The sequence below is a fragment of the Myotis lucifugus genome, unplaced genomic scaffold, assembly GCF_000147115.1.
Source record: "Myotis lucifugus unplaced genomic scaffold, Myoluc2.0 scaffold_1004, whole genome shotgun sequence".
Lineage (NCBI taxonomy): Eukaryota > Metazoa > Chordata > Mammalia > Chiroptera > Vespertilionidae > Myotis > Myotis lucifugus.
This window is the reverse complement of record NW_005872052.1, coordinates 41,979-54,804: the sequence shown is the minus strand read 5'-3', so window position 1 is coordinate 54,804 and position 12,826 is coordinate 41,979. Positions and strand designations below refer to the sequence as shown.

Below are 12,826 nucleotides of genomic sequence, written 5' to 3'. Positions count from 1 at the left end.
AGTGATGGGGTCTGTCACAGCCCTCCTGGGCCCTGTTCCCATTGGTGTCTCAGAACCTGGTCCCTGGGGTCCTGTCCCAACTCCTCTCCTGCTTCCCCTGGAGAACCCACCTGCATCCTGAGAACCTGCTGAAGGAAGTCATGGTCCCACCCACATCTGCTGTGCCTCCAGCTCCACAGACACCACCCCATCCTCACCCTCTGTCCTCTGTCTCCCACACTCTCACCCAATGGGGCCTGCACAGGACGTCCTGTGTGGATGTGTCTTCCCTTTCCTTCCTGCCATGGTAGGATTTGACTAAAATGCACCCACTGGCCATCCTCTCATGCCCATTCCCTGTGCCAGGCCTTCTCTTAGGCGCCAGGCACAGGGCCACTCAGGCATCCTGCTGAGCCCACGGGTGATGTCAGACCATGGGGGCCCCTCCTGTGTCTGTGGTGACACAGCTGAGCACTGAGCTCAGAGCACCTCCAACATCTCACACCTGTGCTGAGGGAACGTCCAGGGGCCCGTGAGCTGCAGAGCATCATGGTGGATAAGCACATGGCCACTGGGGGCAGAGGCCAGTCAGGGAAGGACTGGGGCCTGGTCACCTATGATGTTGCCAATGTCCCGCTGACCAGAGCCCAGGTGTAAAGGGAGCTCCATGAATCCTAAAAGTGCTGGAACAGCCCAGCCAGCATGGCTCAGAGGTTGAACATTGAACTATTAACCAGGAGGTCACATTTATTCCTGGTCAGGGCACATGTCCCGGTTGCCGACAATTTCTTCAGTGTGGGCCATGCAGGAGGCAGCCAATCAATTATTCTCTCTTATCGTTGATGTTTCTCTCTCTCTTCCTCTCAATTCCTCTGTGATATCAATTAAGAAATATTTAAACAAATAAATACATAAATGAAAATGTTGCTGGTTTGATTCACAGTATGGGGATATATGGAAGGCAACTGATCAACACTTCTCTCTCATATCAATGTTTCTCTCTCTCCTTTTCTTTCCCTCTAAAAAGCAATGAACATATCCTCAGGTGAGGATAAAGAAAAAAGTATCTATATCTATACCTATGTATACATCCGCAAACACATCTACATCTCTATCTCTACATTTGTATCTCTCTATCTCTATCTATATCTATATATCTCTGGAACAAGAGGCACACTGATGTTATCCTGAAGGAGTCACTCATTATTCCCACATCCTATTTCCTGACCACCTCCAGCAGCACAGCCCCTGATGTGGAAGGAAAGATCCCTGAGCGCGGAGACCAGGACCCCAAGGAGGGCCTGGTTCTCTGAGGGCACAGTCAGCACCTCCTTCCAGGAGAAGCCCCAGACACCAGGACCTCCCTCACCTCTTGCCCTTTGTATGTGCAGACACCTCCCATATGCAAATGCTCACACGGCCACCAGACACACACACAGTTGGCGTCCACTTATATGCAAGTCCTCCTCACCCTAGAGAATACTTTCTAGGGGACGAGGACCTCACCTGCAAGACATGACTCCCATGTGGCTCTTCCTCTTCCTGCTGTCAGCTCCCAGATGTGAGTGACTCAGGGCTTAGACGTGAAGAGATGGGGACCCTGCATCTGAGCCCAGGACTCACTGTGTTCTCTCTGTCCCAGGTGTCCTGTCCCAGGTGCAGCTGCAGGAGTTGGGCCCAGGACTGGTGAAGCCCTCGCAGACCCTCTCCCTCACCTGCTCTGTCTCTGGATTCTCCATCACAACCAGTGGTTATGCCTGGAGCTGGATCCGCCAGCCCCCAGGGAAGGGGCTGGAGTGGATGGGGAATATCTGGGATAATGGAAACACTTACTACAGCCCGTCCCTCAAGAGCCGAACCTCCATCTCCAGAGACACGTCCAAGAACCAGTTCTCCCTTCAGCTGAGCTCCATAAGCACCGAGGACACAGCCGTGTATTACTGTGCGAGACACACACTGAGGGGAAGTCAGTGTGAGCCCGGACACAAACCTCCCTGAGGAGACAGCAGGGCTGGGCTGCAGGAAACATACTTTAACAGCAGGGGGCGCTGAGGACCAGCACAAGGTCCTGACCAGGAGCAGGTGGAGAGTTGAACAAAGATACCATTTCCTGCTCCATCTTAAATTAGTTTTGCTCCCAGGCTCAGCCACAGAGCTCACAGAAAGCCCTTTCTAGGTCTAGTTTTAGGGATTATATTTGTGAACAAAAAGGGGGCTCTGTCGTAAATCTGACAAATCTCAGTAACTGACGGGACCCTCACAGGAGGCTCTGATCACACATCCTCCCTGGGCAGTCCTGGGGGTGGGCCCGCCCCAGGCCTATGACTTCTTTACTAAAAGGCTCATCTTTGCCTTAAGCACCCTGTCCATTGTTCCTGTGCATCTGGGTTAACACACCTTTGACATCAGCATGACCACCCTCAGGAGAGCACATCTTGGCATCTGTGTGTCCACTTTGGAGACTTACCTATGAGGCCCTTTGCCCATTTTTCAATTGTGTTGTTGTCTTCCTTTTGTTAAGTTGTATGAGTTGCTATGAATTTTGGAGATTAACCCCTTGTTGGACTTACTCCTGCTGTTGCAAATGATAAGAGTTCTTTCTTTTTCATGGCTGCATGGCATTCCATGGTGTAGATGTACCATGGATATTTCGTCCAATTGTATGCTGACGGGCACTTAGGCTGTTTCCAAAGCTTAGTTCTTGTAAATTGAAGTGTGATGAATGAAGGTGTGCATGAATTTTTTCTGATGAGTGTTTTCGGTTTCTTAGGATAGATTTCTAGAAGTAGGATCACTTGGTCAAATGGGAGTTCCATTTTTAATTTTTTGTTTTTTTGTGTTTTTTTAAATTAAATCCTTATTGTTCAGATTATTACAGTTGTTCCTCTTTTTTCCCCCCATAGCTCCCCTCCATCCGGTTCCCACCCCCTCGTCACCCCCCCCCCCCTCCCCACTGTCCTCATCCATAGGTGCATGATTTTTGTCCAGTCTCTTCCCGGATCCTCCACACCTTTTTCCCCTCCAAGAATAGTCAGTCCACTCCCTTTCTATGCCCCTTATTCTATTATAATCACCAGTTTATTCTGTTCATCAGATTATTTATTCACTTGATTTTTAGATTCACTTGTGGATAGATGTGTATTTGTTTTCATAATTTGTATCTTTACCTTTTTCTTCTCTTTCTCTTCTTAAAGGATACCTTTCAGCATTTCATATAATACTGGTTTGGTGGTGATGAACTCCTTTAGCTTTTTCTTATCTGTGAAGCTCTTTATCTGACCTTCAATTCTGAATGATAGCTTTGCTGGATAAAGTAATCTTGGTTATAGGTTCTTGGCATTCATCACTTTGAATATTTCTTGCCACTCCCTTCTGGCCTGCAAAGTTTCTGTTGAGAAATCAGCTGACAGTCGTATGGGTGCTCCCTTGTAGGTGACTGACTGTCTTTCTCTTTCTCTTGCTGCTTTTAGGATTCTCTCTTTGATTTTTGCTCTTGGCGTTTTAATTATGATGTGTCTTGGTGTGGTCCTCTTTGGATTCCTTTTGTTTGGGGTTCTCTGCACTTCCTGGACTTGTAAATCTAATTCTTTCACCAGGTAAGGGAAGTTTTCTGTCATTATTTCTTTAAATAGGTTTTCAATATCTTGCCCTCTCTCTTCTTCTGGCACCCCTATAATTCAGATGTTGGTACGCTTGAAGCTGTCCCAGAGGCTCGTTACACTATCTTCGTATTTTTGGATTCTTTTTTTCATTTTGCTTTTCCAGTTGGGTGTTTTTTGATTCTTCGTATTTCAAATCTTTGACTTGATTCTTGCGATCCTCTGGTCTGCTGTTGGAACTCTGCATAATATCCTTTATTTCAGTCAGTGTATGCTTAATTTCTAGTTGGTCCTTTTTCATAACCTCGAGGGTCTCACTAGATTTCTTGAGGGTCTCACTACATTTATCGGTGGTCTCACCAGACTTTTTGAGGGTCTTACTAAATTTATCAGTGGTTTCTAGAAAGTTCTTTGAAAAACCTTAAAGTGTGGTTTTGAACTCTATATCCAGTCATTTGCTTTCCTCCATTTCTGTCATTTGTGATCTGTTTCTTTGTCTCCGCATTTTTTATGCTTCCCTGTGTTGGTTTATGTGGCTTTGTGTGCTAGGTTTCCTATAGGGCCCAATGGCTCAGCCTCCCCAATTAGCTGAGGTGGACACTCTTGGTGCACCCCTTTGTGGGCTTTGTGCACAGTCTTGTTGTAGTTAAGCCTTGATTGTTGTAGGTATCACTGGGAGGAATTGACCTCCAGGTCAATTGGCTGAGAATAAGCTGTGTCTACGGTGGGAGAACTTCTGTGCTGAAGACACCCTTATGAGGCAAGATTTGCTTCAGTGGGGCTTTGGTGCTCACTGAGTCTGCCCCCTGAGTTGTCCCTTATGGATCTGAGGAGTTGTAATTGGATGGTCCCACTCTGACCACTGGATACACTGGCTCTTGGATCTAAGGAGGTGCTAATTTAACCTCTGCCTGAGGCTACCCAGCAGGCGCTACAAAGAGATCTGCAGATTCCCCTTCCTTGTCTGGGGTTTGGAGGTGCCCAAATGAGGCCCAGCTGTGAAGCAATGCAAGCTGCTGTGGGGCCTTGGGCCTTCTCTTGGAAGTTCTGGGTCTGTCTCCATTTTTAATTTTTAAATAGAAATCCATATTGTTTACCATAATGGCTGCACCAGTCTGCATCGCTAATGGACCAAATAAACCGATGAACAAAAATAAACCCGGAGACATGGAAGCATCAACAGACTCCGGAACCTCAGAGGGAAGGCAGGGGAGGGTGGGTGGGAAGAGATCAACCAATGAACTTGTCTGCATATATGCCTAACCCGTGGACATAGACAATGGGGTAGTGCAGGCATGGATGGAGGATGTGGGGAGCTGGATGGGGTTTATGGGGGGAACGGAAGGCCTATATAATACTTATAACAATAAAGATTTTTAAAAAGAGAGATAGAGAGCAAGCAAATCTCGTCAACTATCCTGGCATCCAGTCCCCACCTTGCTCTATCCCACCTCCATGTCATTCCTCCCCTTCCCTCCTTAACTTCAAATGCAAAAACGGAGCTGAAAATTATTATTCTCTGGAGCATTTGAAGTCTTGCTGCCCAACAGTTGTTGACAGTTTGGCTCCAATAAAATCTTATAAAACATTCTCTCCATGTTTGGACATTTCGTACATCAAGCTGTTGTCTTTCCTTCATTTACCACATACGTTCATACACGTTTGCTCCCCGTGTGGAGAGGGAAGTGCACACAATTATTAAAAACGCCCTGCCTCCACATGACTGTGGTGGTGAGTCTAAAGAGTTCAAAACCTTTGGATTGGGGATGATGTTCCAACCACAGAGCCAACCAGCCAGGTCTCCGTGTGTAAATGATGGAAATTCTCCCACTTTGAGGGGCTAGTAAAACAGGGCTTTTGCACACGAACAGCAGGGAAGTTGAGTGAAATGTGTGGTATCAGGAGGCATCTGTGTTCTTGTGAGAGTGGCAGCAGGTTTGAGACAGAGGCTTCAGCCACAGCGTCCAGCCCAGCCTCTCCTGCCTCCTCACCTGTAGAGGTTCCAGTTTTCTGGAGGATCTGACTGAGGAAAATAACAAGGAGAATCTTTCAGTCTCAAAATGAAAGAATCAGCCAATTCAAATTCTTATTCCCAAAACCAAGAAAGGCAACATGGCTGATGGCGGGTGAAGGAGAATGAGAGGAAGCGCCATCCACGCGCCTCTGGGGGAGCACCCCTGGGTCCTCATCAAAACCCCAAGGAAGGAGGACTCTCAATCCTGGAAGCTGTCCCCAAAGGAATGGGGTCAGGGTGACGGGTCTCAGGAAAGGAGGGAGGGAGGGGGGTCAGGACGGGACCCCTTGTGGCCAGCATCCTTGAGTCCTTTCCCATCTGGGGTCTCCCCTAGGATGACAAGGTCAGGCATGCAGCCCAGGGTCCCAGCTGCACCTTATATGCAGACTCCATGCAAATGGGGCTCTCCTCCTGCTCATAAAAGGGGCCCTTGCCCGGCATGTTGGGGAGACACCCAGAACCCAAGCGCCTGAGACAGGACCACAGCGGCTCCACCATGGACTTGGTGCCAAGCTTCGTTTTCCTCCTGATCATTTCTCAAGGTGGTTCTCAGGAGTGGGGGGCGCTGAGACCTGTGCCTGTGCCTGTTGTGCTTCCATGTGATTCTCAATCCACCTTCTGTCTCTGTATTTGCAGGTGTCCAGTGTGAGGTGCAGCTGGTGGAGTCTGGGGGAGGCTTCGTGCAGCCTGGGGGGTCTCTGAGACTCTCCTGTGCAGCCTCTGGATTCACCTTTGATGACTACTACATGCACTGGATCCGTTGGGCTCCAGGGAAGGGGCTGGAGTGGGTATCCGCTAATAGTGGTGGTGGTAGCTCAAAATACACCAACTCTGTGAAGGACCACATCACCATCTCCAGAGACAATGCCAAGAACACGCTGTATCTGCAAATGAACAGCCTGAGAGCCGAGGACACATCTGTGTATTACTGTGCAAAACACACAGTGAGAGGTAGTCAGTGTGAGCCAGGACACTAACCTCCCTCAGGAGACAGTAGGGCTGGGCTGCAGGTGGCATCCAGGACACCAGGGGGCGCTCAGGACCAGCAAACCCAGGGTCCCAACTCAGAGGCTGTCCCTGGAGGGTGGTGCAGGCTTCCTATTGGGGTCAATGCTTTCTTCCCTCCTAGAGTCCCTGGGGCAGTTCCTCTTCCTTCTTTGTATCTTTAATTAGATTCTCTGCAGGAAAAAGCAGGAAGTGGCTGTGTGTCAGATCTGGTCGACTTCTCATCTGGGTCCTGCCTGTCACCAGGTCCCTGATGGTTGCTCTCTGGGTTGACAAGGAAAACATAGTAGGGATTCCTATCCCCTCACTGAGAGCAAGGTCCTCCACCCTCCACGCAGTGCTTAGCAGGGAACATGGAGTCCCGTCCCCAAACCTCACCTGAGTATGATCGGCCCCTCACTCTGCCCCAGGAGGAACCCTTTGGGGGCAATTAGCTGCTTGCCTCTCAGTGTCATGGCTGCACATGGAGGTGTAGGGTTGGACCCTGCAGATGCTGCCCCTCCTTGAGCCTGGAAGCTCCCACCTCTCCGTGTGCCCCAGATGGAGGCAGGAAGCCCTGCTGGGCCCATTTCCCTGTGGGTCTCAGAACCTGGTCCCAGGGGACGTGTCCCAACACCTGTCCCGCTTCCCTCCAGAACCACCTGGATCCTGAGAACCTGCCGAAGGGAGACATGGTCCCACCACCTCTGTTGTGCCTCCAGCTCCGCAGACACCACACCATCCTCACCCTCTGTCCTCTGCCGCCCACAGTCTCACACCACGGGGCCTGCACAGGACATGCAGTGTTGCTGTGCTCTTCCCTCTCCTTCTTGCCCTGGTAGGTTTTACCTTAAATGCACCCCCACACCATCCTCTCATGGCCATCTCTTGTGCCAGCCCCTCCCTTAGACGCCAGGGCCAGGGCCACTCAGCCAACCTGCTGAACCCACATGTAGGGTCCACATGTGATATCAGGTCATGGAGGCCCCTCCTGTGTCAGGTGGAGACACAGGTGAGCACTGAGCTCAGAGCACCTCCAACATCTCACACCTGTGCTGAGGGAACCTCCAGGGGCCTGTTAGCTGCAGAGCATCGTGGTGGACAAGCCTGTGGCCAGTGGGGTCAGAGGGCAGTCAGGGATGGGCTGGGGCCTGGTCACCTATGATGTTGCCAACGTCTCGCTGACCAGAGCCCAGTACACAGAGAGCTCTGTGAATCCTAAAAGTGCAGGGACAGCCCAGCCAGCATAGCTCAGTGGTTGAGTGGTGACCTATGAACCAGGAGGTCACGGTTGATTCCTGGTCAGGACAAATGCCCAGGTCCCCGTCAACATCCTCAGTGTGGGGCTTTCAGGAGGCAGCCAATCAATTATTTTCTCTCATCTTTGATTTTTCCCTCTCTCTCTTATTCTCCCTTCCTTTCTAATATCTATTTTTAAATATTTAAATAAATAAATGAAAATGTTGTTGGTATGATTAGCAGTATGGGTGTATATGAGAGGAAACTGATCAATGTTTCCCTCTGTCCTTCTCTCTCTCCTTTCCTTTCCCTCTAAAAATCAATGAACACATCCTCAGATGAGGACAGAGAAAGAAGATCCAGCCTGGCTCGGGTTGCTCAGTGGTTGAGGGTTGACATAGGAACCAAGAAGTCACTGGTTTAATACCTGGTGAGGGCACATGATGGGTTTACAGTCTCCATCCCCAGTGGGGCCCATGCAGGAGCCAGACAATCAATGATTCTCTTGTGTATGTTTCTTTCTATCCCTCTCCTGTCCTCTCTCTCTAAATATCAAGAAAATTATATATTTTTAAAAATATCTGTATCTATGTCTATCTCTATATCTATATCTATAACTATATCAATAACCATATCTCTATCTCTATCTCTATATCTATATATTATCTATATCTATGTCTAGTCTATATCTATATCTATATCTACATCTATATCATCTATATCTATATCTATATCTATATCTATATCTATAACTATATCTATATCTATTCCAGCAGAGGCACATTGATTTCATCCCTAAAAAGTCACTGATTGTGCCCACATCCTACTTCCTGACCACCTCCTGCAGCATAGCCCCTGGTGTAGAAGGAGAGGGCCCTGAGCACGGTGACCAGGACCCCAAGATGGGTCTGGTTCTCTGAAAGCACAGTCAGAACCTCCTTCCAGGAGAAGTCCCAGAGACCAGGACCTACCTCACCTCTTGCCCTTTGTATGTGCAGACACCTCCCATATGCAAATGCCCACACAGCCACCAGACACACAGACAGTTGGCGTCCACTTAAATGCAGGTGCCTCCTCACCCTGGAGAATACTTTCTGGGAGACGAGGACCTCACCTGCAAGACATGACTCCCATGTGGCTCTTCCTCTTCCTGCTGTCAGCTCCCAGATGTGAGTGACTCAGGGCTTAGATGTGAGGAGATGGGGACCCTGCATCTGAGCCCAGGATTCACTGTGTTCTCTCTGTCCCAGGTGTCCTGTCCCAGGTGCAGCTGCAGGAGTCGGGCCCAGGACTGGTGAAGCCCTCGCAGACCCTCTCTCTCACCTGCTCTGTCTCTGGATTCTCCATCACAACCAGTGGTTACTGGTGGAGCTGGATCCGCCAGCCCCCAGGAAAAGGGCTGGAGTGGATTGGGTTCATAACATATGATGGGAGCACTTACTACAGCCCCTCCCTCAAGAGCCGAACCTCCATCTCCAGAGACACGTCCAAGAACCAATTCTCCCTGCAGTTGAGCTCCGTGACCACCGAGGACACGGACGTGTATTACTGTGCAAGAGACACAGTGAGGGGAAGTCAGTGTGAGCCCAGACACAAACCTCCCTGCAGGAAGGTCTCTGACCACCAGGGGGCATTCAGAGTCCCTGAACACAAGGACCAACCCAGCAGCAGGTGCAGTTGGAGGTCTGGGCTGGTTCCTGTGTGGTTTCCTCTTCATGTCACAGTTTCCCTCAGGGAATCTCTGGATTCTGATTCTTCGCTGACGTCTGAGTCTCTGAGCTAGAAAGTCTGTTGTAAAGAGAGAGAACTTTCTCATGTGAACAAAAGGTAGAGAGTCTCTTTCATGCACACTTGTGCCATAATGAGTTTTATCCTCAGATCTTCTGACCCACGTCACCTGTATCTAACAAGAGGCTCTAATGACTCAACTGTGCAGCTCCCCTGAATGCTGGACTGTGGGCACCACATGAGTGTGACCCTAAAGCTGCAGAAGAAGGACCCACAGGGTGACAGTCCTGGTCTTGTCCTCATGCTCACAGCACCCAGAGGACTGGACACCATGCAGAAGCAGAGGCACAGCAGCTGGTACAGATGTTCATGACACACACACACCAAGGGCACATGGGATGGTTATTATGCTCCTGATTGAAACCCCTGAGAAGCACAGGAAAGATCACTCAGCAAGTCAGACCTGCTTGGGTGGAGACTGGAAAGGAGAGGGCACAGGGCTTTTATTTTGACGAGGTGGTGGGGGAGGGGGAGGAATTCTGCCTCCAGAGACTTGTGTGGTTTCAGTCTCCCAAGAACTTCTACAAAGAAATCTATGGCCTCCTCCTTTGCGCCTGCGCACTGCTTTCCCTGTGGCCCCTGCAGTCCCAGGCCCAGGTGAGCTGCCCCATGAACCTCTACCTCCTCAAGGCCCTGCCACCAGCTGGGCTGTTGCCACAGCTGCACCACTGCTGTCCCCTCTTGGTCCTCACGTTGCCATGGGCCAGAACAGGACCAAGCGCTTCAGGGACCTCAGTTCTCCCTCCAGGAGATGGTCAGGCCCATTTGGCAGAAGCAGAGAAGGGGACTCAAAAGGGGAGGCAGAAGCTGCAGGAAAAGCTCCAGCCCTCAGCGCCCAGGTTCCTAGCGCATGTGCACCGGGCTGGCCTTATGCAGCAGCAGCTGGTGCTCCTGGACCTGGGTGACCTGTTCTCCTGGACCCCTGCGCCCTCCACCTCAGGCTGCTGATGAACCCCAGTCTGAGTGTGAGGGAGAGGAGGCAGAGCCACAGGGATCCCAGTGCTTTGGAGGCTTTGAGGTTTGCGAGGACATGGTGACTGCGGATCCCATGACCCCGGTCGCACTGCTCCCAGAGGGCAGCGCTGGTGGGTTCAGACTCGGAGCCTCCACTGAGGAGGAAGAGCACAATAGAAACCCTGTGAGAATGTGGCCACAAGGCCCCACGTGCTGCAGAAGGTGTGCAAGCAGTTATGGCCCAGTGTCTGTGCTCAGCACAGAGGGCGTTTGGAGATGGTGGGACCGTGTTTGGGTGGGTTTCCCACAGGGGCCCTGGCTGTTGCAGGACCATGTTGTCTGTGGGCGGTCCCTGGGGTCCCCCAGAGCTACTGGAAGTGCTTGGGGCGCAGCATGGCGCGGGCTGGAGGCGGCTCTCTGTCCCCTGGGGGTCCCTGGAGGGTGTCCTGTTGGAGCCGCTGGGGGCAGAGCAGTGTGGAACCAAAAGGACATGGTTTCGTCCAAGAGCCGAGCAGGAATCATAAGCGCCTCCCAAGGGCTCATCCGAAGTTTGGAAGACTGACGCGGGCGCAGTGGTCACTCAGAGGCAGGAGGCCGAGATGGAGATGGAAACTGCCCTGGAGGCCGAGAAAAAGCTGCAGAAGGCGAAGGGTGGGGTCTGACCTCAGGGCTGAGATGGAGGAGGATCCTGCTGAGAGAAGGGTCAGGAGGAAAACGTGCATCTGGGATTGACTTCTTCCTGCTCACCAGGAGCCCAGAGGCCCAGCGCTGCTGAAGGCACAGTAGACAGCGCTGCAGGTCCTCTCCCGGAACCCCACTGGGCCTTCGGTTCTAGGGCTGGGACAGCGAAACAGGCGTGGATGGTGGCTGACATGGCCCCTTTCCCAGAGTAGCTGAGGGCCGGCTCCCTCCCCATTTTCTCTCTGAAAACCCAGGTCAACCAGCACTCCCAGAAATGGGCTGCTGCGGTGGACCAGTGTCCAGCCCAGACAGGGGTCCACAAGAGGGGGGGGGGTCGACCAGATGTCGAGACCCGGAAGTGATCTCGGACTGTGGTGAGAGAGAGAGAGAGAGAGAGAGAGAGAGATGGTGGTTGGGGGGGGGGGGTCGACCAGATGACCTGGCCTGGACTTGGTCTTAAGGAGGGAAGTAGGAACACTGGGTCAAATAGGAGTTCCATTTTTAATTTTAGATGGAACTCATATTGTTTTCCATAATGGCTGCACCAGTTTGCCTTACTAATGGACCAAATAAACTGTTGAACAAAAATAGACCCAGAGACATAGAAGCATGAACAAACCATGGAACCTCAGAGGGAAGGCAGGGGAGGGTGGGTGAGAAGACATCAATGAACCGAAGACATGGTTCAACCAATGAAATTGTCTACATACATGCCTAACCTATGGACACAATGAGTGGTGAGGTTCTGGGGAGGGAATGGGAGCAAGCGGGGAGAGGAAAATGGGGAGAAAAGGGGGACCTATGCAATATTTCAACAATAAAGATTAGAAAAGAGAGAGAGAGAACCTCCTGTTAACTATCCTGGCATCCAGTACCCGCCTTGCTCTCTCCCACCTCCATGTCATCCCTCACCTTCCCTGCTTAACTTCAAATACACAAACCCAGCTGCAAACGGTTATTCTCCAGAGAATTTGAGGTCTTGCTCCCCAACAGTTGTCGAAACTTTGGCTGGAATAAATGTTATAAAACATTCTCTCCATGTTTGGACAGTTCTTACATCAACGTGTTGTCTTTACTTAATTTACCACATACGTTCATACACGTTTCTTCCCCATGTGGAGAGGGAGGTGCACACAATTATTAAAATCCTGCTGCCTCCACATGATGGTGGTGGTGACTCTAAAGAGTTGACACCCTTTGGTGTGAGGATGATGCTCCAACCACTGAGCCCCACCAGCTAGGGTTCCATTTGTAAATGATGGAAATTCTCCCACTTTGAGAGGCTAGGAAATAGAGCTTTTGCACATGAATATCAGGGAAGTTGAGTGAAATCTGTGGTTTCAGGAAGGCAGCAGTGTGCTTGTGAGAGTGGCAGCAGATTTAAGATGTAGGCTGCGGCCACAGCGTTCAGCCCAGCCTCTCCTGCCTCCCACATGTAGAGGTTCGCGTTTTGTGGAGGATCTGATTGAGGAAAATAACAAGGAGAATCTTTCCATCTCAAAATAAAAGCAACATTTAATGCAAATTCCTTCCCAAACGCCAGAAAGGCAACATAGTCCACGGTGGGGGAAGGAGAGTGAAAGAAACA

The 12,826-nt window shown here is 50.6% G+C and overlaps 1 long non-coding RNA gene across 1 annotated transcript in view; it reads left to right on the top strand.

Moving 5' to 3' along the window:
- LOC111824171 overlaps positions 1 to 12,826 on the top strand; it is a 14,719-nt gene that overhangs the window by 1,017 nt on the left and 876 nt on the right. Inside the window, exon 2 of the long non-coding RNA XR_002827263.1 lies at positions 5,458 to 5,461. This is a non-coding gene — a long non-coding RNA (uncharacterized LOC111824171). The remainder of the gene's footprint in view (positions 1 to 5,457; positions 5,462 to 12,826) is intronic.